This window comes from Phragmites australis, chromosome 23 (assembly GCF_958298935.1).
Source record: "Phragmites australis chromosome 23, lpPhrAust1.1, whole genome shotgun sequence".
Taxonomy (NCBI): domain Eukaryota; kingdom Viridiplantae; phylum Streptophyta; class Magnoliopsida; order Poales; family Poaceae; genus Phragmites; species Phragmites australis.
The window spans coordinates 8,066,261-8,080,071 of record NC_084943.1 but is presented as its reverse complement, the minus strand read 5'-3'; positions in this window follow the sequence as shown (position 1 = coordinate 8,080,071).

Here is a 13,811-nt window from a genome sequence, read left to right as displayed (position 1 = left end):
ACTAGCCGTTGAAAAATAGCCGTAGGAATAAAGCCGTTGCAAGAAACAACTGTTGTGAAAAAGATATAGTATATGAGATATTGGGAGTGAGATTTGGTTATTTGCGGGAGTATGTAGAAATATAAAGAGGAATCTTTCAGAGTGGATAACTAAATAAAAATATGAACAGCCAAATTTAGTAGTCTGCTAGTTACTCTGGTTGATAGCTGCTGCTGATGGTGTCTTTAAATTCAGAGTTAGTTAGAGATCTGGGAGCGTACATGCCAAGGAAACGAAAAGAAGGCTGCCCCGATGCGCCGCGGGTCAAATGGAGGCTTGTTTTGGAGTTTGGATGATCGATCGCTGAAACTGTTTGCACGAAGTTTGTGCTACTTTCCTCTGTTTGCCTCATTTGTGCTACTTTCCTCTGTTTGCAGCTGCTCAGAGCCTTTTTTATTCTCGTTTTTGTTCTCTTGCATGAAGTTGAAAACAATAATGTACTAAGTATTTTGGTTGATAAGATCATCTTTAATAGATATTTAAAATTTATTCTCTACAATATTATTATAATATTCTTTAATACTATTACAGTATCTTCTATTTTTTTTATTTCCAACAGCTACCTTATTTATTATCTTCTATTATTCTCATTCTTTCTCCAAATTCATAGTCATCCACTCGACACAGTGATACATCTCCCTCAATCATGGGTATATTTGCCGCTCCCGTGCTACAGTAACCGACGCATGTATCACTGTTGATCTTAATACAGGCTCCGTTGGAGGTTATTGGAGATGAGCTCGATCGATAAAAGTACAGGAGAGCAGTCGACATAGTACTTTATCGAATCAATTTTGATTTTGTTGGAGATAATCTTATAATGAACCTTTCGGATGTAAATAATGAAAATCTAGGAGACGTATGATGCAACATCTAGCAACGGATGAGAATATATGGAGATTAGCATACAGTCACTTCGCCGAGCAACAATATAGAAGTACTTCAATCTAATGCAAGCATGTTTTTATATGTGCTACGGTAGCGTAATGCTACATCTATTTTACACCCGCTAGTGAGCCGAGCCAGACAGCGTGTGCCACGTGTTGCACCAGCCGTGCCTGCCTTGCGCATGTTGCGTGGGCCTCTGCCGCTCATTAGTTGTCTTGTAGGTGTAAGCAGTATCTAAGGAGGTGTTTAATAGTTGTTTAGTAGTAGTTTTATAATTAATTATTGTTTAATAGTTTTATTAGTTGGTTAGTAGTTTGAAGTCATAATATATTATTTTAGTAGTTTTAAGTTATAATATTTTTTTAAGTAGAATCAGTAATTTTTTTAATAGTTATTTAGTAGTTTTAAGTTATAATAATTTTTTAAAATAATTGCTTAGCACTGTTAGTAGTTTTTCTGCGGTGGTTTTTCAGTAATGCCAGTAAGGCTTGAGGGGTGGGGGCAGTGGAGGCGCCGGGGGTTAAGGGGTGTGGCGATGGAGGTGCTGACGAAGGAGGGTGCGGGGGTAGGGGCAGCACGATGACCAGGGCGTGGTCAGGGGGTAGGGTGAGCTCGCGCGTGTAAGGCATGTGGCGGTGTGCGGTGCGCTGAGCCAGCTAGGTTGTGCGCGATTGCAAGTATATAAATGCGGAAACGTAAGTAAGATAGAGAGCAAACTTATCACAAATGATTTTTATCCTATGGTATCGATGGTATAAACGCTACCTTTAGTCCATATTGGAGCAGCTCCCGGACGGCACTCGATCACGACGCTTGAGCTATTTAGGTCTCAAATAGGTTGAGTCACTAAGGCAAGATCTAACCATAAGCCTTTCTTCTGGTCACTTGGCATTGTCTTCACTTTGGATCTTAACCCACTAAGGCAAGGGTCTCTGCGCCCCTGTACAAGATTCTTGTCGCTACTTCACACCAAGTTAGAGGATCAACAAGCATGAGCCACCAAGGCTCATGGTGTCGACGAGTCACCAATATTTCAAGGTGATGGCTTACCACTTGGTACAATGTAGGATCACTCCTTGATCATCTCTCTAAGCAGCAACACCTAGCAATAACTCTCTCTAGACCTATTAGCACTAATCACTTCATAATCTTGTGCTTAATTTCCTTGGATGATCACTTTTAGCACTTTGGTGGTTTAGATATTTTGTCAAGTGTCTATGAGCTTCTCTGGACTCCAGCATGCACAAATAGCCGAGTGGAAGGGGGTATTTATAGCCTCAAACCCACGAACTAGCCATTGCTCTAATGGCTCAAACAGACTGTGAATACCGGATGATCAGACGTTAATAGCAGTACAAACACCGGACCATCCAGTGTGTATAGTAGTAGAAACTAGTCGTTGGACCCGCACTCAAACTCATTCTGAAAACCGGATGTTCTGGTGTAACCTTGAATTCCACCACCAGACTATTCGATGTGTATACTTGACCCGACCGAGCCACATCTCACTGTGCATTTATCCGGTGCGTATGTCTTCTGATCACTGGACCATTTGGTGTGTACAACTCCTCTCTTCACTAAAAATCTTTTGGAAAATACTCTGGTGAAACCTCCGGTGTACACTCCTCTTCATTGCCGGAGCATCTTGTGTGTACAACCGCTCTTCTATGGAAATGCACCTCCTGGAAAATACTCTGGTGTGTATATCACCTCAACACTGGACCATCTAGTGTGTTCTTCAACTTTTTATTCCGTGTCAAAATACTACGGCGTGTATACTTGTCTGAGCATTGAACCATCCAACATGTTACCTTTTCTGAGCATCGGACCATCCGGTGAGTACAATTTTTGCTGAACTCATCCAATTCAAACTTTCTTGAGTTCGGCTTCGGTGACTTCTTCATGTATTGTATCTATGATACCTACTAAAGCATATACTTAACAAACATGTTAGTTCCATTGACTATATCTTCATGAACTATGATCCAATAAGATGATATCACTTGTAGAAATCTAATTGAAAGGAATGATACCAACTGTAGGGTAAATGATACCAATCGCAGGTATGCATGCCAACTGTAGGAATTAAATTGACATAAGCTACGTGGATACCATTTGAAATGAAAACACATGGATCACAATTCATAAAACTCACATAATATAATATAAACTCCCCTTATATGTCTGCATACATATGATGAGAGTAAAACATATACACAACTAGATAATATATAGAGATAGAAAATTTAATCCATATTATGTACGAAGGTAGCTTAAAAGATCAAATGAATTGATAATAATATCAATTAAAGAATAAACATTACATACATCTAGGGACTTATAGATTACTCTATGAGACTACAAAAGATATCACTTGCAACATATGTTAGTCTCAAAATCACAACTTATAGGACATGCTCCCCCTAAATATGTATATACAAGTGCCGAATACTTATGAGAGATATGCACTTATCATTGATAACAATAGAGAATTTATCATACAGATTAGACTCATAGTACATAAAGAAAAAACTTGAAAACAAGTGCCATGAAAAGAACCTACAACTAATAAACTAGGTAGGTTGCTAATGGGATAGAGAGAAACACAAGCCACCTATCATATGAAAAACTACACTAGGCATTGACAAGAAATGAAATATGCACATGCAATCCTAGACAAGACAAATGTGATAGATGCAAAACAAAAAGTATGAAAAAATCTAGCTACAATTACATGTTTTACCTTTGATGGGGGATTTTGGGTATATGATGATCAAAGTTTTCATCAATGCGTCCAATCTTATACACTTGGCTTCTTGCTTGAACATTCACTTCTCTTGTGCGCGAAGTCTCCAAATCCCCTGAGCCGACCCATGGACTTCAAGTTTTCTTTAGAATTTAAACCAATTAGGATCCCTTAATATTGATGATGACTTCCTTGGGCACCCAAATGGGTTGGTTCCACCTGCAGTCCTTTCTCCTAACCATGTGTGTAACCACTTTGCCATTATCCTTTGTATTGAGCTTTTAGTTGTTGCTCTTGGTCTTGGTCTAGTAGTTAGGCTTGGTGTAAATGTTAGAGGTTTTGTTTGAGAAGTTCATTATCCTCTTCTTTTCCTTAGTCCCCTTCTTGACTTGCTTGCATTGGAAGGATTTGTGACCTTCTTGAGGACACTTGAAGCATGTCACGGTGGACCCCTCTACAAGCTTGTTCACCATGTTGTCATGGTTATATTAAGGAGGTTGGACATTATTCTTGCCCTTCAATCTTGCTAAGTCCTTCTTGAGCTTCTCTACTTCTTGCTAGAGCTCATCATTCTCTTGTACAATGAGATCATTATATGATTCTACAATAACATTCTCAACACATGTCTCATTATAAAAGGATGAGCTCGATAAATCAATCAAATCATCACATGAAGTGAAAGTATCTATCTTAGGATTAAAACCAAATAGAGAGGTAGATTACTTCAAAGGGGCCTTAGGTTGAGATTCAATGCCCTCAAGTTTTGCCTTAAATTGTTCATGCTCCTTGTTTAGCAATTTGAATTTCCTCAACAATTGTTTATAATTAGAAACAAAAGAAGCATGAATATTATTAAGGGCATTGAATTTATTAAGTCTTTAGATTATTTCTTTAAGGCTCTTTGTTGCTCATTGATCAATTCAAGAAGTTCTTCTTAAGATCGTGAATCCTCATTGGATTCATCATCACTTACAATGCTTTCCATATATTTGGCCATAAGGTACTTGTGTGATGATGGCCTTGTGGAAGAGCTTCTCTCGGAGGAGTGGATGATGGAGCTCGTATCACTTGAGCTCGAATATTCATCTTCACTCACCCATCTTCCTATGCTTGCAAATGCTTTGCCTCTTCCTCTTTTCTCCCTCTTGTTCTTGATCTTCTTCTCCTTCTTGATATGATCAGTTATATTGACCAAGTTTTTCATGGAGATTAGACGATTAATCTTGGCATTGATCCTCTTGAGGCCCTTCTCCAATATTGAGATGGGCTTGGTGATCTTGGGATCCATTTTCTCATCCCTTGAGGTGCTTTTCTCATCTTCTTCATTACTCTCTTCATCTTGATCACTATTATATTTGCTTGAGCTTAACTCTTGCTCTTGCCTTCTCATCTTCTCTTTTATGTGTGGGCAAGGAGCTTGCTTGCTTGTGAGGGCAAGGTTTTTGGTATCGGATGAGGATGAACCTTCAACTTTCATATTCCTGATCATCTCATGGGCGGTGATCTTGTCGAGAACTTAGCTGGATCATCTTGCTAATGTGGTTGTGGTCGTAGATGATGGGCATAATCAACTTGTACTTTGGAAGAAGAGCTTGAAGTATTCTTCTCACCAGTTGATCGTCTCCAATTGGCGTCAAACCTAGCCCATTGATCTCATTCACAAGAATATTCAAACGTGAGTACATATCATTAGCACTTTCATGGAAAGTTGTTTAATGCTATTGAGCTTAGAGTCTAGTGCATGATATTTCTTTACACGCATCCTTTGTGCCTTCAAGTATTTTAATAAGGTTAAATGCAACATACTCGATTAAATACAACAATGCTTACAGATGATAAAAGGATACTCTTCGCTAAAGCATCGAATTGCCTATGTTTGTTGATGAGACATTGCTTCATCTTCTCCTTGGTGACTCTCCAAATATCTAAGTGTTTGGCTTGCAAATGACAAGTCATTATAATTTTCCAATGGGGGTGTAGGGATCGGTGACGTCCTAAGAGGGGGGGAGGGGGGGGGGGTGAATAGGACACTTAAAATTATTTTATTTCCAAAAATAATACAAGATAAATCTATATCAATTTCTATCTAAATGTGCTCTAGATTTATCTAGCGTGACTACTCTACCGATCAAAACGCTTGCAACCTATCTAAGAAGGTAAACTGCAAGTAAGTAAAATGCGGAAATGTAAATAAGGTAGAGAGAGCAAACTCGGTATAAGAATTTTTTCTTGTGGTATCGATGGCATGAATGCCACCCCTAGTCCATGTTGGAGCTCCACAAAGGATATGTTCTTGATCGGCACCCGATTACGGCCTTTGAGCCACTGAGTTACAAAGACAAGGCCTCCACTCGGATGAGCCACTAAGCCACCAAGGCAAGGTCTTACCACTAGCCTCTCTTCCGGTTCCTCGCTACTGTGATCACTTCAGAGCTTGAGCCACAAAGGCAATGGTCTTTGTGTCCCCGCACAATCGCCTTGCCGTCGTTCCACACCAAGTTAGAGGGTCAATAAGCTTGCCGGCGAGTCACCAAGACTCCAAGGTGCCGGCATACTAAGAGGTACACTATTGGATCACTCCTTGATCCACTCTCTAGGTAGCAATCACCTAGTAACTCACTCTCTAGGCCTATAAGCACTAATCACTCACTAATCTTGTGCTTAATCACCTTGGATGATCACTTTAAGTACTTTGGTGGCTTGGATGTCTTCTCAGGTGTATATGAACTTCTCTGGACTCCAGCACGCGCAAATGACTGAGTGGAGGGGTATTTATAGCCTCAAACCCGCCAACTAGCCATTAACCCAACGACTCTGAAAAGTTGTTAACACCGGATGATCCAGTGAGAACAATAGTACTAACAACAGATCATCTAGTGAGCACTTCCTCAGAAACTAGCCGTTGGAACCCCACTCAAGTCTCTGTGAACACTGGATACTTTGGTGTATACTCCATCTTCATCACCAGACTTTCCGGTGAGCATACCTTAGCCATCTGAGCCAACATCTTTTTTGTGTAAATTGCTCTGGTGTATTCTCCGGTGCACATCACTTCATCACTGGATCGTCCGGTGCGTTATCCTCAGCCAGCCGAGACAATGAAACCCTTTCTGGAAAATATGCTCTGGTGTACACATCTTTAGAGCACCGGACCTTCCGGTGAGGTCACTACATTCTCCCCTTTGTCAACAATGCTCCGGTGCATTCCTCCGGTCTGTTCAAATCAATCACCGGACTATCCGGTGGGGTCTTCTGTTTCTTTTTCATCTTTGCACTGTTCATTGTTTGGTGTATTATCTGGTGTTGCCTTGCTTCATCACCGAACTATCCAGTGAGGCTTTCATGCCTCTGTCCCCCCTATGATAGAGATGCTCCGGTGAGGGCAAATACCTGGAGCACCGGATCATCTGGTGTAGTCATTTCTCGTGGGACTTTTTCCTATTCAACTAAACTTTGTCCCGGCTTCGATGGCTTCTTCATGTATTGCATCCATGAGACCTAATAACATATATTCTTGACAAACATGTTAGTCCCAATGACTATGTTGTCATTAATCACCAAAATCACAATCATGGCCTAATAGGGCCATTTTTGCTATAGGGGGGAAATGAGTGCCGTCAAAATTTAGAGCACTACCGATATCCATCCCTACCACAGACGTCACAACTCTATAGCATGTTAAGATTATTAAGTGCTCGTGGTTCTAATACCAAATGTAAGGTTGAGAGAACCGGCTCTGATATCAGCTGTAGGGATTAGTGACATCCTAAAGGGGGGGGGGGGTGAATTAGGACACCTAAAACTTATCGGCTCGAAAAACTTCAAAAGATAAACCTATGTCAATTTCTATCTAAACATGATCTAGATTCATCTAGTATGTCCACTCTACCATTCAAAATGGTTTGCAACATATAGCCAATCCTAGCAAACTACTATACGAAGGTAAATATGCAATGGTAGATTACAAGTATGTAAATGCAGAAACGTAAGGAAGGTAGAGAGAGCAAACTCGGCATAAGTGATTTTTATTCTATGGTATTAATGGTATAAATGCCACCCCTAGTTCATGTTGGAGCAGCCACATAGGCTATTGCACTTGGAAGGCACCCGATCACGGCCCTTGGGTCACTTAGGCCTTAAATAGGTTGAGCAACCAAGCCACCAAGGCAAGGCTTCACTACAAGCCTCTCTTCCAGTAACTTGCTACCGTCTTCACTTCAGAGCTTGAGCCACCAAGGCAAGGGTCTCCGCGTCTCCGTATAAGCTTCTTGCCGTCACTCCACACTAAGTCGGAACTAGTCGTTAGACCCGCACTCAAACTCATTACGAACACCAGATGTTTCGTTGTAACCTTGAACTCCATCACCGGACTATCCAGTGTGTATACTTGAGCTGACTAAGCCACATCTCACTATTCATTTGTCCGGTGTGTATCATCATCTGATCACCAAACCATTCGGTGTGTACAACTCCTCTCTTCAGTGAAAACCTTCTAGAAAAGCTTCGATGAAGCTTTCGGTGTACACTCCTCTTCATCGACGGACCATCCGGTGCATGCAATTCCTTTGCTACAAAAATACACCTCCTAGAAAATGCTCCTGTGTGTACATCATCTCAACACCGAACCATTCAGTGTGTCCTTCAACTTTTTCTTCTGTGTTAAAACACTCTAGCATATATACTTATCTAAGTACCAGACCATAAGATGAGTACAATTTTCTCTGAACTCTTCTAATTCAAACTTTCTTGAGTTCAACTTTAGTGTCTTCTTCATGTTTTCTATCCATGAGGCTTACTAAAGCATATACTTAACAAAAATGTTAGTCCTATTGACTATGTTGTCTAATCACCAAAATCACATGCATGCTCTAAAAGGACCATGTTCGCTACATCAGGCTCTCCTGATCTTCCCCACTACCAGTTGCCTACTCTCCCTGCTCTCTCTGAGCTTCGACGGTCGCTCACCCGCCATGCCCGTCTTAAATCCATCGGAACCATACCCTGATCCAGTGCGCATCCACTAGCTTTTGGTTGTGGCACGATTAAGAATGACATGCTCGGTCATTCCTCCACCATCCCCAGGCTAGGCTGCCGCTCACAATGGCATTATCCACCGCCACCCGATCTTGGCTTGATATGGTAGCTAGCGGGCCTCTGCCGTCCTACACTGCACTGATCCGTCGCCACTGAACCACTTCTCCTTCATTTCACTACCATTAAGCACACCGCTGTTGAGCATGCCCACCTATGGTCCTCTCCGTCATTTTGTATTCTCTGTTCAAATAACAGAGTACCACTTCAGCTAAGAAAAACAAACAAAAAACAAAAAAAATATAGCAGCTACTACCGCTATTCTTTGCATTCTTGCTATTGCTCGTTGGTTCCTTTGCACGCTCGCCGCTACTCCTTTATATGCTCGCCATCGTTTGTCACTTCTTCAGGATATTGCTAGGCACCATTTCAGTTCATTTGTGCTTAGTGAATTTTTATGGTGCCAACTACTGAAATTTTGCATAGCATATGCGCATTCACATGCGTGGACTTCGTCTTTAGGGTGTTTTCTCTAGTGACATTCCTTGTCCGCCTTCCCCTATTCTTCCAATGGAGCCTATGTAGTCTTCCATCGACAAAACAAACAAAGCATCTACTAAAGCCACCACCACTGCCTATGCTAAGGTTCTCTCTGTCTACCAGGATGTCTTGAAGTTGTACCATGATCGGTTATCAAATTGTGCTTAGTGGATGGATGATGCTCTTGTAGCATCCATTCTGGTTGCTAGTGTTGAGCCCCTGTTTTCTTCTGAGATTGTTGAGTTCTCTACTACCTTTCAGATGTGGTTTCATCTTTGTTAGAACTATGAGCCGTCTGGGATGTTCTCTCCCTATCTGTTGTTCGCCAGGAGCAGTCTCTTCAGCAGGGTGATGCTACCGTTGATGTGTTATACACTCAGATGTTGGCAGTGTGGCATCCACTGGAATCTCTTCGCATTTTTGGTTGCTACTCTTGTCAGTGTTGTTTAGATCTACGTGCTAAAAGGGATTTTTACTGCCTCTACGAGTTCCTAACTCATCTTTATCTTGATTTTGAGCAGCACCTTGCTTAGCTGTCTTCATGTCATCCTCATGTCATGCTTGTGGAGGTCCTTATGGAGCTATGATTGGAGGAGACTCATCTGCGTGGTTCTGGATTGTTGCCACTTCCCTTAGTGTTGGTTGCTCGTCCACCTATTGTGCCTATGTCTTTGTCTACATAGCCGCCAACTCCTCGTGTGACTCCTTCGCCTTCTGCACCCTCCTCAGGTGGTGGTTGTCTCCCTTGTTGCACCTACTGCAGCAAAGAGAGCCATGTTGAGGCAATTTTCTACTAGAAGAAGAAGCATCTTCGACGATGCTCTGGTGATTCTACCCTGACTATCTATTCGATTGACACTTAGCAGGAGATTGATGCTACTTCACCACCTGGTTGCTACCTCTGCCTCCTCACCAATAGTTTCTGCTACTCCATCTTCTAGCACTGAGAGACCACCCGTTGATGATTAGAAAACCTGATCTAACAAACTTGTTGCAGAATTGGGGAATGCTCTGAGTAGATGAATCACAAGAGGAATACACAGGGCTTTTTAGACAAGTTTGGGTCTCCTTGAGAATAATAACTCCACGTCATGTTTGTCTTGTTTTGATCTGAGCCTGTTATAAGGAGGGTGGTGTAACCAGCATAGATGGATCTAAACTTCTTCCTTAGATCCGGTTGGTTTTTATCGCTTGTTTTGGCTTCTCCTCCACAGGGCCCCTCAGCTCCGTATGTATATGGGGGTGTCATACGTCTTTTGGACTCCTCCTTCCTACTGTTGGAGATAGACCTTCTCAGTTACAAGACGCCTTGGGTATCTATGGGTAGTTTCTTTTCTTCCAGGCCCCTTCCTAGAGATAAAGATATTCACCAAGAATTATGGGAAACCCTGGGTAACTTAGATATGGTAACTATCCATTATTCATCGTCATAGCCCCACTAGTACGTGAAATGAGGCTTCAATGGTTCAAACATATGGCAAGCAAAGATAAACTTTTTTTCCAACCATGCAATCGAGTAGACTTGGAGTTTCGATTAGAATGAAACATCTAATCAGGTTTCATGGATTCTAAAATCACCTACTCAAGATTTTGATCGCCTTTGAGTTCTGAAGAGAGTATTGGATTTTTTTTGCCCCATCCTGGTAGGTTTTCTAGCTGACCCAAAAAAATTATCCTGTCCTTGCCAGGTACAAGGGAGATAGGACTCGTTGCTAGTTAGGCTCAGAAGTTGAACCGTGGTAGCAAAACATTTGCGTCTTGGTCAAAAAGATTCTCTGCCATAAACATGAAGGGATCCTCACTCCATCTTTTTGATAGCTCCCATGCACTAGGAAACCCAGTGGGCAAACGATTGCACCAAAGTCCGCCTCGGTCAGCTGAAAAGGTGTAGCCTTTATAACCAAGGGTCACTTGGGTGCCTATGACTCATAATGCAGCCAAGCCCCAAATTAATGCCTAGGGGATGAAGCGATGCATCTCTTGACCCTTTGTCCTATATAAACCCATGGGTGCTTTAGCTTGGCTACATCAAACTCGATCATGGATTCTCCTCCTTCTCTCGAGTATATGCCCTCTTCTCCTGACTACTCAACTTCTTCCCCTGAGTACACACCCCTCCATTGTCTCCCACAGAATCTGGTTTAGTGGTGGAGGTCATCGACATCTCCACCAATGAGGAGGTTGAAGTAAGGGCTGCGAATCGCAGTGTCCCTATTAAAGACGGGAAGCCCCAAGCTCCTTAGTGTAACAACCTAAATTCTCAATTTTTGCAATAGATTAAAATTTTTCTAGAATTAAATAGGAGCTATTGATCTTTGTTCAAGAAAAAGAAAATTACCTTAGGTTGTAAAATTCTCTAAAAGGCGCTCGTTTTAAAGTCCTTTTTGAAAAAGGTTCAAAAATCAAAAGAAAAGAAATTTCCTAATCCCTAAAACTTCTAAGGCCATTTTTCCTCTCTCAAACCAGCCCAAACCCCCCATTCTCTCTCTCCTTTTCTCTTTTAGGCTAACTCCCTCCTTCTTTCCGCGTAGGCCAAAGCCTGACCGCCTCACGCTGGGCCTGGCCCATTTTCTCGGCCAACCCAGCCACCCCTCCCAAGCCGCTTCCCCCTCCCTCCTCCATCTGTCATGCGGGCTTGGATCGAGCTGTAGTCGAGCTGCTCTGCCAAGTCGAGCCCTGGCTTGCCTTCTTCCTTCTCCCGCCCGACTCGTTCCCCTCACCCGGATATCCTCGTGATTCTAGCACCTCCCCACACCTGTTCTTCTCCCTGTAACGACCGGATTCGACACATTAAACTCCCTCAAGACACCCTCACCCGTTTCCCCCTCCTTAACTATAACACCCGATTTTAAAGGAATAAAACCAGGCACAACACATGTATGCCAGGATCAAATTTCATACATGTGCTTACATCATCAGTGTTATTATCACAGTGCCAGCATTACAATAACGTACTTAACTTTATTACAAAAGACCCGAGGGTCTAAAAGAAAACTCAGCGGAAACTAAGGGGTCTTCAGCTCCAGCTGCTCCATCTTCCACAGGCGTCGACTGGGTGCACACCAGCCTAGAACAGCAGCTCCGGGTCGAAGTCGTCCTCGACGAAAGTAGCAACTTCATTGACGGCTTCTAAACAGCGAAAGAATGCAAGGAAGGGGACGACAAGTGTGAGCACAAAGATGTACTCTACAAGTGGAGGGAAAACATGATATGGAGCTTAAATCAAGGAAAGGCCTGACACTGGTTAATAGCACTAAGCAACTATGACCTGCCTATGACTCCAACAACAAGCATCCTATTTTCTAGGTGTTAAGACACAACTGTATCAAAAGGACTAACTCATCGGATTCCATCTGACTACCAAGACTCACCAGATAATACCATTACCTGGCTACCCACCCAACCATACCAAACTTGATCCCATCTAATCTTGGAGAAGTCCAAGCTCGCTCTTGTCCGTGAGCACGGCTGATCGACCAGATTGATACTCTGTAGAGTTTGCACAGCTCCACGAGTCATGATTCCCGTTTTACTCCATACTTCCGGGGTAAGGAGTCACGATCTCGCTACAAGGCCTTTACAAAGCTATTGCCGACTTGTAGGCACCCACTAAGGTTTCACCGCTAACAAAGTCGCTGCAGAAGCTCCCTCTTGTGCCACTTACTTGACCAATGGTGCCCACAGAATCGGAGGGTGGCTAATTAGTTGGCCATGCTGTACCCATATAGGGCCTCGTGGTTGTGCGGGTATAACTTGGTTACATGTCTAAGAACCGGTCCTTAAGACCCCACACAGGAACAAACACAAGCCTGCTATTCAGCACCACCTCAAACAACCATTCTATTGGGATCCCTATACCATGTTGCTATAAAATTACCATTTTTGATTCTCGTTGCATAATTATTAGTCAATATTAACATTTTTCCCCCAACCAAGACCGCACTAGCATAACTACCCAACTTATCTCATGGTAAAACCATGGCGACAAGGAATATTCATTAAAAACTAGTAAACCCTAACATGGGATTTCATGTTTAGACTAGCATGCATATTGAAGGATAAGACTACATCTGCAAATCCTAAAGTAGGGTAAAAATACTCAAGGGCACTTGCCATCAATGGGGTGCTGCTCAAAATCCTCGAACGCTTGGTCTTGGAGATTGCCGAACTGCTCAACTCCTAATTGACATACCGGAAAAAGTACACATAAAGGATATCCTAAGAACAGTACACCAAACAGTGCTAAATCTATGCAAAAACCCTATAAAAAGATTCTACATGCCGCTACGAACATTTGGACCCAAAAATCGCCCAAATCGAACCTACGAACAAAAAGTATTGAGCTTTTGAAGTTATAGGGGCTATTCTGCAAATTTTACTTGAATTCTGAGAATAAAACGAATTATTTTATACTGAAAAGTTGAATTATGATGCAATAAAACATTTTCTGAATTATTCTTCAAAAGGAAACACGGAATATTGCCATGGGCCCCGTGGACCACGGTCTTTTGGTCGGTCCATGGTTCACGGTGGACCGGGGCCAAGGGGGGGGGGGTAAGGGGCTTCT